The sequence below is a fragment of the Epinephelus lanceolatus genome, chromosome 17 (genome assembly GCF_041903045.1).
Source record: "Epinephelus lanceolatus isolate andai-2023 chromosome 17, ASM4190304v1, whole genome shotgun sequence".
NCBI lineage: Eukaryota > Metazoa > Chordata > Actinopteri > Perciformes > Serranidae > Epinephelus > Epinephelus lanceolatus.
The window spans coordinates 7,717,450-7,735,032 of record NC_135750.1 but is presented as its reverse complement, the minus strand read 5'-3'; positions in this window follow the sequence as shown (position 1 = coordinate 7,735,032).

The following is a 17,583-nucleotide window of genomic DNA, read 5'->3' as shown; positions in this document are numbered from 1 at the left end:
GTGGCTGCAGCAGTGTTTGGGATCCTGCAGTGAATCTAATATAAACCACGGCTCTTAGTGTTATCTTTCCTGATTTCTCTCCCAGCCATTTCAGTGGCTGAATCAATGGGGTTGCATTGTTAATGGCAGCCACTATAATGAAGTCCCTGGTTAATCAATGGCACCACTAGAGCTCTTATCTGGCAATTGCAAGTGTTTGCTTGTCAACAGCCAGAGCCCAGCGGCGACTGCAACGCTGTGATGCAGATATTGATGTGAAGGGAGCCTCATGTTGGGAAAGGTATTGGACAAATGGGATAATATGATGTGAATATATATGAGGGGGAATCTTAAACCTGAGCAGTAGCTTGCGCTGCACATTGCACATGTTCGGTATAAATATCTGAATTTACAATCTGCTTCTATTTATCTCAACATGTCTTTGTGATCAGATAAGATTTAATAAAAGGAAATCAATGTTGCGTGGTTTAACCTTGTGAGTGAACTTGAGACATGAAAAGAATGAATGACATGTTCTACATTAGTCTAGAAACAAATTTGAGGAATACAGTGTAAGCCACATTGAACAGTTTAACATTACTTCAAGGCAGACATCCTCTTAAAGGGACAGTTCACCCCTGTAATGGAGGCCAGGGGCTCCATTACCTTATAAATGGGTCACTGACATCTATGTGGGATGACTGACAACAGTAGGTCGCACACATCATTTACTTGGTTAAACATTTGGTAGCCGCCTTTGCTGGGGTAGATCCAGCAGGTGGTTGAGGAAGCACAGAGGGACAGGCCATCCTGCCTGTGTTAAAAGAATCAGTCAGTTTAGGGCATATTTTGTGTTTTCCTTTAGAAATCAGAATCCGAGGGGAAATTATGATTTGTTATAGTCGCTCTGATGTAAAGAATAGAGAATTCTAAGTAGTAGGTGTATGAAACTTTAACTACAATATATACAACAATAGAATAAAACAAGGAGAATAACACTAAGCATAATATGTACAGGTAGGTGCATAATATGTTGAATAAATGTAAAGGTCAAGTGAGTAGGATTTAGCACGATGTATTGGCATACATGGAATATAATGGGGTTTTTTTATTGTATAATCTCCTAAAAATAATAATACTTGTGTTTTTATTACCTTAGAATGAGACATTTATCTACACATGGAGCAGGTCCGCGAAAATTGAGAAAATTGTTTGCACAGTAGTCCAAATTAGACAAACCAAATACTACTTCTATACCAGGTGATTTGCATTGGCCACCATAATTTGCAGCCTTTCTGCAAGAGGTATTGTCAGAAAGCCAGATTTCTTTAAAGGTCAAACTGCTTTATTTTGTGTTTTAACTGGTTTAAATCACCTGGTGAGATTGTTCTGAAGAGGAGAAGACCTCTGTAGATATTCAGACTCTTCCTGAACATTGAAGTAACCCAAGCAGGAGTTCACACTTGCCACATGGGAAAAGTTTCAGCTGGTTGCAGTTTGCAATCCTCACCACTAGATGGTATTAAAGCCTTTGAATTATACACACTGCTACTTTAAATGGTTCATTGGGATCTATGTGGGTTCATTAACTTCGGTCACACACATATTGGTTGTCATTTTTTACTTAGTTAAACATTTGGTAACTTTCTTCGCTGGAGTAGATCCAGAGTGTGGTTGAGGAAGCACAGAGGGACTGGCCATCCTGCCTGTGTAAAAAGAAAATTAATCAGTAGTAGCCACAGTTACTTTGTGTTTTCTTATGTGTCACCTACAGTTAATAATCTAACTCAAACAGAAGTCAAACAACAGCAGAACTCACCTCTTCCTGGTTGTCTCCACAGCAGGGGGCAAAAGAGTGAAACAGGCCAAATCACCTGGTTAAAAGCTCCAGGATCAAACCATTATGATGAAGAGGGGGAGTAGAGGTACAACCAGTGCTTATTTATGTGATTATTTTGAGTGTATATGTTATTGATTTATTGATATTAGGAATCTATATTTATGTAAATATTCATTCTTTGTATTCTATTGTTGGGACCATGTTGGTTTTGTGTAAATATGTATTATGTCACATGGTGGCGGTGCCACTTAAATGGTCTTGTCCACTTTGTCTACCTGCAGTTGGGGAGGATATATAAGGCAACTAGTTGCTTTTAGAGAAAGTTGAGGTTTATTATAAGAAAATATAACTTCTTCAGGAAGATTTAGATATTGTCAGTTAGTGTTTTTTTGTTTGTTTCATTCAGATTTGATAGTTTCTGTTGACTAAAGTCATTATGTACACTCCGGTACAGTAGGTGGCGGTGCACCTTTATGTTGTTTTGTAGCCACCCAGTAAAACTAAAAGGATGTAGGGTGCATTCCAAATCATACACTTTTTCTTTTTACTTTTAGCAGCCACTGCAGCTGCCCTTAAAAAGTACGTGCTGGTACATGCAGTATGCACACAATCAGGACGTACTACTTCCTCATAACTTAATGCCTGAACCATGACCCTCTTACTCATACTGTATATCCGTCACCATGGAGATAAAACAAAATGTGTTGACAATAAGCAATGACTGCATACATTGTAGTTTCGAACATATTGTATTCACGATAGTAAAATGACATTTCTCTGTTACTTTATACTTATGTCCTTTTGTTGTTGGTTATATTTATGATTATTTTATTCAATTAAACAATTGATTTTCCTGTTATTACTAATCGACTGGTCATCAATCACCTGAATACACTGTCATCCATCATTGTGACTTCTGACAGTCGATGTTATGTATCTCTCGCTGCAGAGGATTGTGGGTCAGAATAGCCAGAAAAGTATGCTGGCTTGCAAGCTGCAAAATCTGACTGGATGTAGTAGAACATCCTGGGATTTTTGGCACACTGCATTTTACATACTATGTATTGGGGCATACTAAACTCTTTTTCTGGCACACTATATAGTCTGGTAATATGGGTATAAGAACGCACAGTTAGTGTTGGTTAACAGCAATGTGTCTTTCTAGAAATCATGACCTGGTGACTCAAGATAATCCTCAGACCTCAGGCCGACATCTCCAACACTCTGCAACTCATGCCAAAACAATCTAGACTGATAAACAGCACAACAGGTCAGAGGAAAAATATGTAAGTTTGATTTTAGGTGAACTGTCCCTTTGAGTAGATCTGAAAGTAGCCTGCCTGGTATGTGGGTTGTGAATCACTCTCTTCAGACTCAGTTTACGTTCTCAAACTGTTTTTTTTCCACTTTTGCCATCGCTGCTCGCCAGTTTGTTTATCAGGCATTTTGCTGAATGGCTGAGTGAAATCAGATCACTCACTCGATGAATATTCTTTGTTTCGTTTTCAATAGACACAAATCTACTCCTGCTGTTACTAATGTGTTGTTGACTGCATGAGTGAACAAAGAGGCCTGAAGAATCCTCACAAATGAAGAAACTAAAAGGGCCTTCTTAAGGGAAATATGAGAGGAAAAACTGGATAAATATGTCCTTATTTGTTGCCTACAGCAGGAACATACAGTGAGTGTATAAGTGGTAAAACGTTAGTACTTCTCAGCACAGGTGTTCTACATTGTACAAAATGAGGCGGCCTCAGCAGGGAGCTGCAAATGAGTTTGGAAAGTCACCTCAAAATGGAGAGCTGGGTTACAGTTTCAACCACAGCAAAGCAATACAAAAGCCATTAAAAAGAGAATCTCCCAACATAACTCTGACCATATGTTGACATGTCATAATGATGAATATGAATGTTGCTGAGAACGGCTTAAAAATAACATTGAGTATTTAACCACCACAGGTAAGAAATCAGCCCACAGAGAGCTGCGGAGATAAATCTAAATCAACCCTTTGATGGTTCAACCCGGAAGAAAGCGGTGGGAAATGATTTATATGCATCTTGTAGTTCCTTTGAGCAATGCAACACTGAAAACAGTTTACCACACAGTTCTGTAGTCAGGCCGATGAGCGTCGGTCTAAACAGTAGACATGTTCATTCATTTATTAACAATCTGTCCCATTAAAATCAGAGGAGACCATAACATCAGATGGTGTGGCCATGAAGGCTTTGGCTGTGTCCGAGCAGTAGGAGACATCACTACCAGGCGGGGATGTGGCGTGCAGAGCAGGCCGCTGTGTTTGTGTAGTTAAAGTACTCCCAGTTTTGGGTTGTGAAGGCATTTTGGTCAGCAAGAACGTTAAAAGTTTTGGGCAAAAGCTAAGTGCAAGAAGTGCCTGTGGAAGGATTGTTACAGATTATTGTAGGAGCCCAGAGAGTCGTGTCTTACTCAAGAAATCAAAGTATTCACTGTGTGGACACAGACGCTGCACTGCACCCAGTGATCAGTGTGGATAGTATCTTCAACTGTTAAAGTGCGATATTATCAATATTTTTAAATTAATAAGTCACATGACCACTCTGACAGGGGTCGCGACTCTGCCCTCGGCCTGTAGTTTCTTATTTTATTCTAAATTTGCTGTGGTCGGGTTGTTGCTAGGCACAGTATGCAGGTGAGGTCAGGACTTTATGAAGGAATAGCGACCAGGGGCTGGACTGTAAGTAACATGTATCCAGGAGGAAACTACCAAAATTGCACAAATATGGCGAGGCAAAAACACCACGTAGACAAAGCTGGGGTTGGGGCTTCACTTTCACTTTCGCTGGTGATAGTGTTCACAAACCAAAAACTATAAATCCTGTGCAGTGTACCTTTAAAGGTTCTGTATGTCACTCTGGAGAAAAATAGTTGACTGTGGAGTGTCGCTTTGTGTTGGTGCTTCAGTCCAGCTACCACCCCAAACTGTCAGTATTTGACGACCTGAGAATGAGACTCAACAATCAGCTATCTTTCTCCAGACTAAGATACGGCACCTTTAAAGCACAGGTTTACGCAAATCTTTTCCAAATACCTCGGGTGGGATCTGGCTTAGCAAAAATATTCTGATTTATTCAACACAGTTTTGAGTTTTCCATTGAGACTGGAGTGGAATAATGTTAGATGGATCCAGTTTTATATGTTTATATATCATCAGAAAACTTAAATTTCTATGGTTATATTTAGTTTTGTACCATTAATGGACAGTTGTACATCAGTACGGAAATATACAGGTTTTCAACTTCCCCCCTAGCATTTACAATACAATACAACGCAATACAATACGACATGACACGACATGACTGGCATGATGTGATATGATACAATATACTTTATTGTTTCCTACAATCTGCTTCTACACAAGTATTGCAGCCTTACAATAATAGTCCAGAAGACATGAAAAGCATATACTATAAAAACATAAAACACATACTATACCTAACAGTATTGCACATCAGCCGTTTATGCATCTATGTAATGGATAACTAACGATAGCTACCGAGGAAAACAAAACCGCCATCCTCCTCCTGTTTCGGTTGTGCAATGGTTGACAGACTTCCTTTGTGCCATAAATTGAGCCTTCATTTTCCCGTTAGTTCGTACATCATCACGTCTATATGCAGATGGTGTCATTATTCTATAGCCATCACACTGTGCAATCAACATTAACATCATAATGATAAGTTAAAACAAAAAAACTGTCTCCACTTTAAATGACAAAGGCGTTACCTAATTCTGCTCAGTGAGCCTGGGAATATTTTTGGGCCTAACACACTTAAACCAAGCGCTAGAGACGTCTTAATCAAGCTGTCTTAAGTAAAACAATTTGGAGGGAGAAGTACTGTCACTCATGTAAAAGTAGTAATACCACATTGTAAAAACGTATTTGTTATATATATATTTTGAACTACTTCTACTTACTTACATGGCCTCTATTTCCTCATGCATAACCCATCCTCTGTCTCATTGTGATATCAGGATCTGCATGTGTAACGGCACTGCCAGGCATTATGAAAATCTACAGATGACTAAAGCAAGAAAGCTTGTGAGAAATTAGGGCAACACACTCCATCCCTTCCTCATTCCACATGCACAATTGCATTACTCAGTGGATATCCATCTATCATCAGTGGAAAGCCCCGGGACATTAAAAATCCATCAAGTAAATTTGTCCACACAGAACACGTTTCAATAGTAACTTTACACCTGAGTCTTTGTGCTGCTGTAATCACATGACAATGGCCCCCGTCTGCAGCGTGACTTTAGGAAAGGTAACAGGAGATGTGAGTGATGTTGCCGGGGCTAATTTTAGCCTCTTAGGCTCATTATAACGTGGTGTTACATTTCTCTCCATTCAATCACATGTGAGTCCACCTACAGCGGACAGCACATGAGCAAGGAATCCAATTAGTTTAGTGAAAGCATCGCTTTTAATCAGGACTTAAGTTTGATATGTTCATCTAGAGGCTATTTGAGATGATTTCTGTGTGTATTAGCAGGTGTCAGCCGCTGCGCTGTTGGCTGAATATTAACTGACTGAGCTCATAAATATCTGTGATGCAGTGATATCTTCAGAACATCAAAGGAGTTACCACATGCAGTGAACTGTGTGGATTATTACTGTTCACAGCAGAATAGAAAGCCTCTTAAAAAAAAGAAAAGGGAGACCGAGGAGGATTGTAACATTTTTGACATTTTTGTCTGTATCTTCAAGCTCTTTTAAGCTAGTGCGTTCAAAATGTGATACAAACTAGTTGTATGTGTCGGCTGTTAAATGTCATAGCTGTTCTGTCTGCAAAACAAACAGAAAATGTGTGGTTTGGTCTCAAACACAGGGAGTGATATTTTACATTTCACCTAATAGGGGATGAAACGTAGAGTTATGACAAAAACAACACTTTAACTCAATACTTAAATGACTTTTAAACATAATTGGTGTGTGTGTTTGGGGGTGTTTGTGTAAGTCTGTGTCCTTGTTTGTCTATTTATGTGTGTTTGTGCTTGTCTTGCACTCTTGTATATGAGTTTGCTTACTTGGCTGGAGCCCTTTTTACACATCATCATGCTGTAGGGCTGCAACAAAGTCCTTTCATTCAACGCCTTTGCATTTCTACGCAGAACCAAACATCGGCAGCATCATACCACTCCAGTGTGGGCTTTTAGACAGCATGCCGGCATCACGGAAGCAAAAGAGGTGCAACATTTAACACGTTAAAACAACAGCATTGGCCTCTAGTGTGACATGTGGCGTAACATGCGTGTCGGCAACACTTTCTTAACAATAACATGGAAATGAGGATTTTTTGCCTTTATTTGATCACAAAAGTATAGCGTGAAAGGGGCAGAGAGAGTGAGGATGACATGCAGTAAAGAGCCGTGGGTTGAAATCGAATCCGCGGCCACTGTGGCAAGGTTGCAGCCTTTGTCAGGTTGCGCCTTCTCAACCAGGCGAGGTAGTGGGACAATCTTTTTCTATCCCTGTTATATGGCGGCTGATTTCGCCCTCTGCTCGGAGCTCTTAAACCTCATTGTTTTCCCAATTTGTGGACATTTTCAGCCACTGTTCTTCTTTGAGTTAGCCACTAACTGCTGCCAGCTGGTTTTAAATCTTCGCACACATAGCATGTTGTCAAAACGCCACACCCGTCCTGCCCAGGCTCCCATCCTGCTGGCTGTTCCTTTTACACAGACGTCGTTTCAGTATAGTTACTACTTTCACTTCCGGCTTAAAGGTGGGACAACTCTGCCCCTCCCCCCATTCTGCAGTCATACTGTTTATACAGAACGGTGAGGCGGCATAATGACACAATGTCAGCGAACATCCTCAGTCATTCAGGTCATAGTCAGGTCATAAGTGCTATATCATAGGCAACTGGACTTGCTTGAGTATGGTCGTGTAAAAGGGGCTTATGAGTGTTTGTGCTTGTTTGTACTGCACTCGTGTGTGAGCTACATAGCCTACACTAAAATTTTGCTTGGGGTAGGTCTTTATATTTTTCATGTCGTTACAGCTAACCCATACTCTTGTAGCTACGATTGAGTTTACCTAACAGCTAACAGCTGAAACATTAGCACTAATAACTTACATAGCCACATAATTAACATGATTTAAATTTGATGAATTAAACTACAAAGCAGGTAATGCTATCACCAAAATAAATGAAGTAAAAAATCACCCCCAAAACTTGCCGGTGTCTGCTACCTGTTGCTAATTCCTCACATGAGGATTAAGGGCTGAACTGAGCATGTGCAGAGTAAATCAGGTGAGCTGTAGCTTGTTCCTGGCTGGAGAAAAAGAAGGTGTTGCAACTCTCCCCGGTCTCCCCTACATTAATGTCTTTGTGTTCCTATCTAATATAAGCCTTGTTTATCTGACCTACCATACTTCATTGTGTTTTATGCATAATTTATGCTTCCTGCAATCCATCTGTTCAATTACAACATTCAACACTGAGGGCCCTCGTATCCAACAAACCAATTATTGTATCCATTCATGGCTGTTCCCGCTGATCACGCCTAATATCATATATTTATATGTATGTTAGGCGTAATAACATTGGTTGGCCCATTCTGAATGACTGCCATGACAATGAACTAATTGCCTGCAAAACACAATTTAACATTCATGGGCCACTATTACAGCTGAATTGTTTGATAATGTCAAGTGAGTCATTTTATTAAGCACCACACAAATGTAATCACGCAGCAGGGCAACGTGAATTCGAGTGTATACAAGTGTTAACATCACTATGGGTTTTAGGTTATTACCGCCGCAGCAAATGTAAATTTGCTTCATTGATGGAGAGTGCTCAGCTGAATCAGAAATGTGCAAACCACAAACAAAATAGGCTGCTTCATTCCCCTGCCATCTGCATACACATCAGGACAGACACACACACGCGCACACACACACAAAGTCGCATTTTATATCTCCCCATCTGAAACCGGGATTAGAACCATGAATAATGTATTTATGTAAATGTCTGATGGGTATAACTATAAAAGATGAGAGTGATTGAAAAGGCATTTTGTTAGATTGAGTTACTGCCTGTGAGTTATGGATGTTTTCAGTGCACAGGGAGAAGCACACAACACTGAATAAAAAATAAAAAAAGCAGTATTTTTGAAGCAAAGAGGTCATGGTGTCACCTCTACATCTGAGGAATACATTAATACAGAACCTGATCTCAGCATTTGCTCTGCGCATTTCAAACATCAGTCAGGTTATTACACCCAGTGGTCAAACTATCACTGACTATGAAGTCGCTGAGGACAGTGACCTCAGCGTTTACCATCTGTGTAATGCATCACCGACTGCCTTCTCTGTCAAACACTGAATTGTTATAAAATGGCTATAAATGTCAGCAGACATCCATGATCAGATTATTCACTGGTGCGTGTCACCCTCCCATCTGTGCTGCTGAGAGTACTGCATTATGTACATGTCAAATAAGCGCGTTTGTGTGTGTGTAAAGCAATTACAATGCAGCCATTTTCCAGATTTGTCATAATGTATTCTATCTGAATAACAGTGCCAGTCGTCATGTGTGCAACACTGCTGTAATCTGTGTAATCCCTGTGATGTATCTGCAAATCAGGACGCGGCAATCAGCCCATTCAACAATGGAGACGACGGATATGTTTTTGAAATATGAGTGACAACTGCTGAATTGTTCCGCGCAGGAGAAGAAATACAGTATTTTGTTCGGAGCTCAGCGCCTGAGCACACATATTAAAGAGAGGGAGAGGGAAAAAACTCTCAGCATTAATAATTTATCTCATTTTATAAGGCAATTTAGCAGTCACTTGAAGTTGCTATGGTGACAGGGGGGTATTTTGAGACAACTAATGACCTATGCAAAACCCACTCACTGTAAACTTCACTCAAGCTAAATGAGATTGCTGTCTGTGCTGTGTGTGATACATGGCTGAGAACTTAATCCCCACGCTATGCTTGGCCTTTTTCTGCACAGGACAAATTAAGGTTCTTAATATCAATGTAAAACATCTGTGGGCTGTTTACTGTACAGGGAATATGAGCCAAGTAGCAACCAGGGGCCAGCACCGCGCTGCATAATAGTCTTTTGTTTTGATTGCTAATGCAGAACTCATAACAGTTGTCAGGTTCAGGTCAGAAAAAAGGAATGCAGCGGGCGAAAGGAAAATGAATACTCATGATATGGTTTGAATGTAACTCAATATGTTTCACACTAAATCCCCTTCAATATCTCTTTATTTTTCGGCTTACGTCAAAGATTCCACATTGGAAAAGCTTTGAAGACTCGCTCTGTTCTGAGGCGAATCATATTTGTCCAATAACTGCTTGGCCTGTTGCAGCTGTCGGGGCTGAGACAGAATGAGTCATGTGTTACCCATTTAAGTCCAATTTCTCCCATGCAAATGCCTGACATGTGTGACTCTGCAGGGCCCTGAGCTGAAACAGTATTTTTGAAGCGAGGAGCAGAGAATCAAGGCCAGGGCTGTGTGACCATTTAGCCACCTGCTTCACCCGTGACCTGTACTGTTTAAAGAAAGTTTATATTTGGGGGGAAACAATCCACTTGTGTTGTTTCTGACATGGCTCTAAAGCAGGCGCAGCTGCCATGAAATTAAATGAATAAACAAAGGAGGAATGGATTCTGTGGTTTCTCCTTACAAGGAGCTCTCTTTTGGAAAATATGAGTTATATCCACTGAGCTGTGGTAACCGTGTGAAAACATTTCTCAGGCCTAAAAATAGACTGACACACACAAGGAGCAATGGCTGCTAATTTTAATAACACTTCTTCAGTCTACTCCCCCTCCTTTTTTTAACATGTTGTTCAGGTTGAGTAAAGGGGCAACTCTGAAAGCTGCTCAGCTCCATCTGGAAGCTGTGGTGTTCAGCGCCACCTGTTGGGGCACAGCAGTAATCACATGGAGCTGATGGCAGCTGTATTTAACAGGATTACAAAGGGTAATTTACAGTGTAACATTATAGCCCAGTTATTAATTAAGCAGCCTTCAGAGAGGTGAAGCTGTTAGTCACAAACTACTGATAAAAGCTGCACTGTGGCTGTTACATAACAAAGTGCACGTTCAAGTGCTGGAAAGTAACTTTAAAGTACATTTACTTGACTCAGTGGTGTCAGGTAGTTAGGATGTGCCCCAGTGCACACTAGTTATGGATGTTTGGAAGTTTCAAGCGTAAATATATTTTACCAACAGTGTGTCTTACTGCTGCTTTTATGTCACATCAACATGCAGATGTGCTCACCTGGTCAGTCTTGAGAGATTTTGCACCTAAACTAGCTGCTGTAAATCACATCGTCTCATCACATGATGAAACAGAGACTTGATATTGGACAACATCAACATACATGTAGCCCATTACACAAGTATATGACAAAAATTACAAGAGAAAATAGGAAATTACTAGTTTAACTACATTTTTTTAGAGTTAAATTATATATTTTTTATAATTCATATAGAATAAACATATAATTTTGATTTGCCTTTTTTAGGGCACAAATAGAAAATCGCACCATTTTGATTTAACATAAGTTCTTCTTTGAACATATTTCCAGGTGGCAGTCGGACCCCTCCGTCCCACGGGCCCCGATCTATTTACACCCCTGACTCAAGTACTATACAATTTATAGACATTTAGGTACTTGTACTTTACTTGAGTGTTTCTATTTTCTGCTCCTTTACACTTCTACTCTATTACATTTCAAGATTATTTTTTCGGGCTTTTGCTTTTAATGTACAGGACAGAGTGAAACGGGGTGAGTGAGAGAGAGCGGGGGGTGACATGCAGCAAATGGTCGCAAGCCGGAGTCGAGCCTGTGACCGCTGCAGTGAGGCATTGCCTCTGTACATGGGGCACCGGCACTATCCACTACGCTACCGACACCCCCTCTATTACATTTCAGAAGAAAATATTGTACTTTTTACTTCAGTACATTTATTTGAAAACTTCAGCGACTTTGCAGATTTAAATAAGACAAAATATAATTAACAAATTAGGCTATCACTCCAAGAGATGTCATAGCATGGAACATGTACATACCAAATTTTGTTTCTCTAGATGCAAGTTAAAGTTGGGGGCCTTCATTTTGAAAACCATTGGGGGGCACTATTGAGCCAATTTGCCATGTCCAGATTTAAAACCCATATCAGATATCTATGCTCACCACTTCTGACAAGTGTGCAAAGTTTCATTAGTTTTTGAGCATCCCAAAATGTGTTCAAAGACTACAAATACAAATCAGAATTATAATAATTCCTTCAATTTCAAGAGGGTCCTCGTGACCGCCTGCGTTGTTGAGTTGTTATTATAGTTTAAGATAACACTTTATAGATCCTAAGGGCAGGGGCCCCATGACACAAAAATCACATTGGGCCCCCCGTGCAGCTGTTGTCCCCACATCTCTAGGACCCAAGTGACCCATTAAAGCTTTACATAACTCTGACTTTAAAGGCTTGCAACTGTCTTGCTTCTTGTAGTTCAGTACTACCAGTACAATATTTACTGCTAGTGAGTCATACATGCAACAGTCTGCATACAGTGTGCAATTCACTATTTGATACAAGATTAAAAGCCGCCATAAAAAATGTGCTAAAGGCCATCTTTAACAGTCTAAATGTAATTTTTATTGTAAAATCCTAAAATGGAAAATTCTCTTAACATTAATGAAAGACTTAGAAAAATAATTTAACTTTTCAATCAAAATAAATTAAGATCATCATCTCAAAATAATGAAAACAGCAGATTTTTGATAAGTCTGTATCTATTGGTGTCATTCAACGGCCATAATTCAATCTAAATTAAAGCATCTAACTGGATTATTTTAATATTGCCTGTAACTGTAATACAGGCTGAGTTAGGCTACTTAATGTTCCCGACTGTCCAGCATCGAGTACAGACAGGTGTAGGCTGTTTTTGTTTCATAATAATCATTATATGGGAAAATAATTTGTTTGAATTTCTGTCATTAAAAAATATTAAATTTTTTGCAATGGTAAAAAAGAGCAAGAGAGAGAGAGACTTTGCCACAGACTCCCTGTAATGATGCTAACTGACATGTGTTGCTCACCTTCTTCACTGGGACGGGGAGGGGTAAAGTTATGGGGAGACAGGGCTGCTGCTTCTGACTCATCTGTTGTTGAGTCTGGTAAAAGGGCCAGGGACAACTGGTTTAATGAATATCTTTACCTGCACTGATTAAATGTAGGTTAAAAAGGAGTGAAATGTAGGCTAACACTAGTCTGTAGCTAGCTTATTTCATTATGGACATTAAGCTAACAGGTTCATTTCTATCACTCACAGACTATAGGCTACCCACCTTTCTTGGAGAAACACTGGCTCACATATTGACACCCTTTCTTTTGCCTCTCCTCTCTCTCCTTTCTCTCTTTCCTTTTGTGAAAACCGGATTTTCTTTTAGTACTAGCCTAGGTAGCATGATGATGACTGTAGTGTTCTAGCGCAGCTGCTGACTGCTACGAGGTAGCGTCACCTTCAGTGCGCTAAGGCAGGACCAAACCATTTCATGCAGATACAGGGGGGTGGTCAGTCAATATGGATGTTCACTTTTTGGTCAATGGGGATATTTAACTTTTACTGCCAATAACAAGTAAAAACAAAGAGATCATTAATTGTATTACTATATTTGAAAAAAAAAAAGTCTTAATGATGATGGTTTAATAATTTTATATTAATTTTTACCTATCTTTGGGGCCCCTGTCAGTCAGGGGCCCTTGGAATTGTCCTAACTTTCCCCCCCCCTATATGGTGCCACTGCCTAAAGCCTAGTTCACATTAGGCTACACGATTTTCACCCTGATTTTACGTCACGGAGACTATCGTAATCTTTTGAGTGTTCATACCTGGCGGCGTGTGTTTCTGTCAGTGCGAGTCTCGCCAACTGCGTTACATCCTGTGTGTGCACAACACAAGATTTCTCCACCGAGCCCTCGCTGACAGAGCCCCAGATAATGCAGTGACGTCACCAAAGGCATGGATATTCTTTATTATCCTGGGTCCAAACACAACGCGCTCCCCGTGATCCTGTGGACACCGCCATTGTTGTTGTTGCTTGCCGGCTGAGCTTGTCCTCCTCACATTTCTTCCGTCCTCCTGCGTGCTGATGTGGGACGTATCCCGCCTCTCATTGGCTGATGCTCTTTGTCAGTCGTGTTAGCCTTCTCCAGTTTTCTAGCATGCCAGATATCCAGTCCCAGTCTCAGACAAGGGGGCGACTTGCTCGTAGGCTTGTTCACACATGAGGACTCGTCGTGGCAGACTATCTGCCGACTCACCTCCGACCCAAGGTGGCTCTCAAGATCCTCTGCGACGTCAAAATCGTGGTGAAAATCGTGTAATGTGAACTAGGCTTAAGGGTAAATTCACAAGCAGCAGTGTGAATATAATTTAATTAAAATTAGCTTCACCTTCACTAATTGCAATACGGAAGTGATGTCCACATTAACACATCAATGATATTAATATAATGTACATTATTTTGAAATGACCAGTCTGTATTCTTTTGCTTGTGGTACCTTAAGTACATTTTGATGCTGACACTTTTGTACTTTTACTTAAGTAACATTTTGAATGCATGACTTTTGATTGACAACAGAGTATTTCTACACTGTGGTATTATCACTTCTTTCACCACTGGGGGCAAGATATTATGACTGCCCTGGGAGGTTGGGTTGCAGGAGGTGTGGTTTGAAAATGCCCCTCCATTGTTAATTTGGTGATTACAGCCCTGATCTGGGTATTTATTCCACCACCGAGGGCAAATTGCAGCTTGAAATACAACCTGAAATATTTCTAATATCCTGCAGATGCCTGGTGGGCTTTTAATGGAACAATTTGGATACTTTAAACTTGAGTGTTTCTGCTTTAATTTTCTTCTCATCGGGGGTAAAGAGTCTCTTTAAACATCTGTTCAGGCATGCAGCATCTAAACTGTCAGCTGAAACCTAACAAATGAAAATCTCTGAGGGTTAGCAGATTTGCCAGGCAGGAAGAATGAACAAATCTATTGGACCACAGTGGAAACTCAAGGCCACATGAGCCTCAACAACAGGAGTGAGTTAAAGAAATATATACTGTAAGACGACAACAATTCAAAAACATATTCCTCTGTGCACCTCCAACACTTAAAGCAGAAGCATCTGAAGCACACAGGGCAACGCGCTGTTTATTATATGGATCAGCCAGACAGAGATAAACCTTTTAGAGAAGATTATAAACTAAACCTGCACAATGCTAAAAAGACTGTAGGTGTATGAATGCCATCACAATTACAAAAACATGTTGCACAACTCTTCTCCACTGCACCACACTTTATTAGCTAGACATGTCTGGTTCCCTTGCTTCATTACCTGAGGTTGTTTGGCTCAGATGTCAACCTCAATAACCTCACACAGACACCACCCTGATGAAGACAGGATGGCAGAAAACATTTGGTGAAAAGTGTGGTGAAGCTGGATGACACTCTTCTTTAATTTTGATGGACTGCATTTTAAAGTTAGAAAAATATGGTGTACAGTATGAAAGCCAACTCAGCCATCTAATATCGTGAGTTTAAGTCACTGGTTCCCAACCTGAGGGTCCTGACCCCCACTAGAAGTCACTTAAGCTTCACGGCAGGGGTCACAAGGCTTTCTTAGTTTTACCTAATCTGTTTGGTTCGGTTAAAACGCACTCAGGTCTGTTTGCGTGGTTTATACGGTTCATTTTGGCTGGTGTGAAAGCTGCCAGTCGAACCCTGGTGCGGACCAAACAACTGAAGCGTGACCACTTGAAAAGGTGGTCCTCCGTCCACTTCCAAATGGACTCTAGTGCGGTTCATTTGTAGTGTGAAAGAAACCAAACCAACAACAGGATTTTATGACAGCAGACATGTGACTTCAGCATGATTTCAACAGATACACAAATAACAAATCCATCTGCTGATCATGAAATCTGTCCACGAGCTACTAACTGATCCTGATAAAGGCCACTTACATCCCATCATCTATTTATGCTAATGAATACATGCAACCATGGTAACACATATGCATGTCACTGTGGGTATTTCCCTAATTAAAAAGCTGTTAAGACTTCCATCGTTGTGTCTGACACCGTGTACTTTATCTCTTCATTAAGTCCATTAAAAAATGTGACAGTGATCCCACAGCATTGAGCCCTGAATCATTACAGTACAAGACGCCTTCTTTTCATCCTGTCTCTACGTTAGTCACTATCATAACATGCGATTGATTTGCAGTCTAATAACAGCCTACTCATAATGTTTACAATCAGTTATTCCTCTGTGAGCTCTTTGTGAAACCAAAGACTATAAATATAAACACTTTAGAAGCATTAACTTCTGTCAGTCACCAGAATCTGATTTCCCCACGTGGCTCCTGATGATGCAGGGTGACAAACACCAAGAACTGTCCAGTCGACGAGTTACTTGTCAGTCTGTAACTCGACTCACACTCAAATTTACTTATTAATCACATTTAAAAACAACTCACATTGACCAAAGTGCTGTACAAAGGGAATAAAATGCTAAATAAAACTGCACACACAGGGGTAACATAATTGTTAGGTCACAGCTCACACATGTAGAGACACAACACACAGGCACACATCAGGGAAAACCACATCAGGGGGACTCAGACGCTAATGAATAAAAGTAGGTTTTGAGCCTGGACTTAAACGAGTCATTGGAGGGGGCAGATGTGATTGGGAGGGGGATGCTGCTCCACAGTTTGGGGCCAGATACAGCAAAGGCAAGATCACGTCTGAGCTTAAGTCTGGAGCATGGGACAGCCAGGAGCCCCAGGTCAGCTGACCTGAGGGACCTGGGGGTGGAATAGGGGGTTAGAATAGGTCTGAGATGTAGGACGGGGCCAGACCATTAAGGGCTGGTAGAACTCTTGGCTGGTTTGCAAAAAGTTAATGTGAACAGGAACAGAAACAAAACTAAAAAATTTAGATAGTTATACAAGATAAAAACTTAAAAACAATCTGACATGATAAGAGCAAGGTGACACGATGGTGTGGTGGTTAGCACTGTCGCCTCACAGCAAGAGAGTTTGGTTCGAGCCCTTCTGTGTGGAGTTTGCATGTTCTCCCTGTGTCAGCGTGGGTTTCCTCCAGGTGCTCCAGCTTCCTCCCACAGTCCAAAGACATGCAGGTTAATTGGTGACTCTAAATTGTCCGTAGGTGTGAATGTGAGTGTGAATGGTTGTCTGTCTCTATGTGTCAGCCCTGTGATAGTCTGGTGACCTGTCCAGGGTGAACCCTGCCTCTCACCCAGTGTCAGCTGGGATAGGCTCCAGCCCCCCCGCGACCCCTAAGAGGATAAACAGTTACGAAAATGGATGAATGATAAGAGCATGGTGAAGACCTGAAGGGCCTTGACTCTGACAAATGGCTTCATCCTGCATTAGAACAGTAAAGGTAAAAGTTAAAACAACTTAATTAGATTTTAGTTTTCAGATTTTTATATTTAATCACCATCCTTTGCAGTTTGTAGGTGATTATAACAGCAGTATTTCAAACCGTGGTCTCACAGTGGATTCATTGCTCCTCTGTGCTCTGTTTTCTTTCTCTTCTACATTACAAATGATTATTTTTTTTGTGCTGCTCTACATGAACGCTGCAGCGGCGTTGATTGAAGCAGCAGCAGCACAGAGGGAATCGCTGCTCTGTGATCAGTGATCAGAGCCCCTCGGCCATCTCTG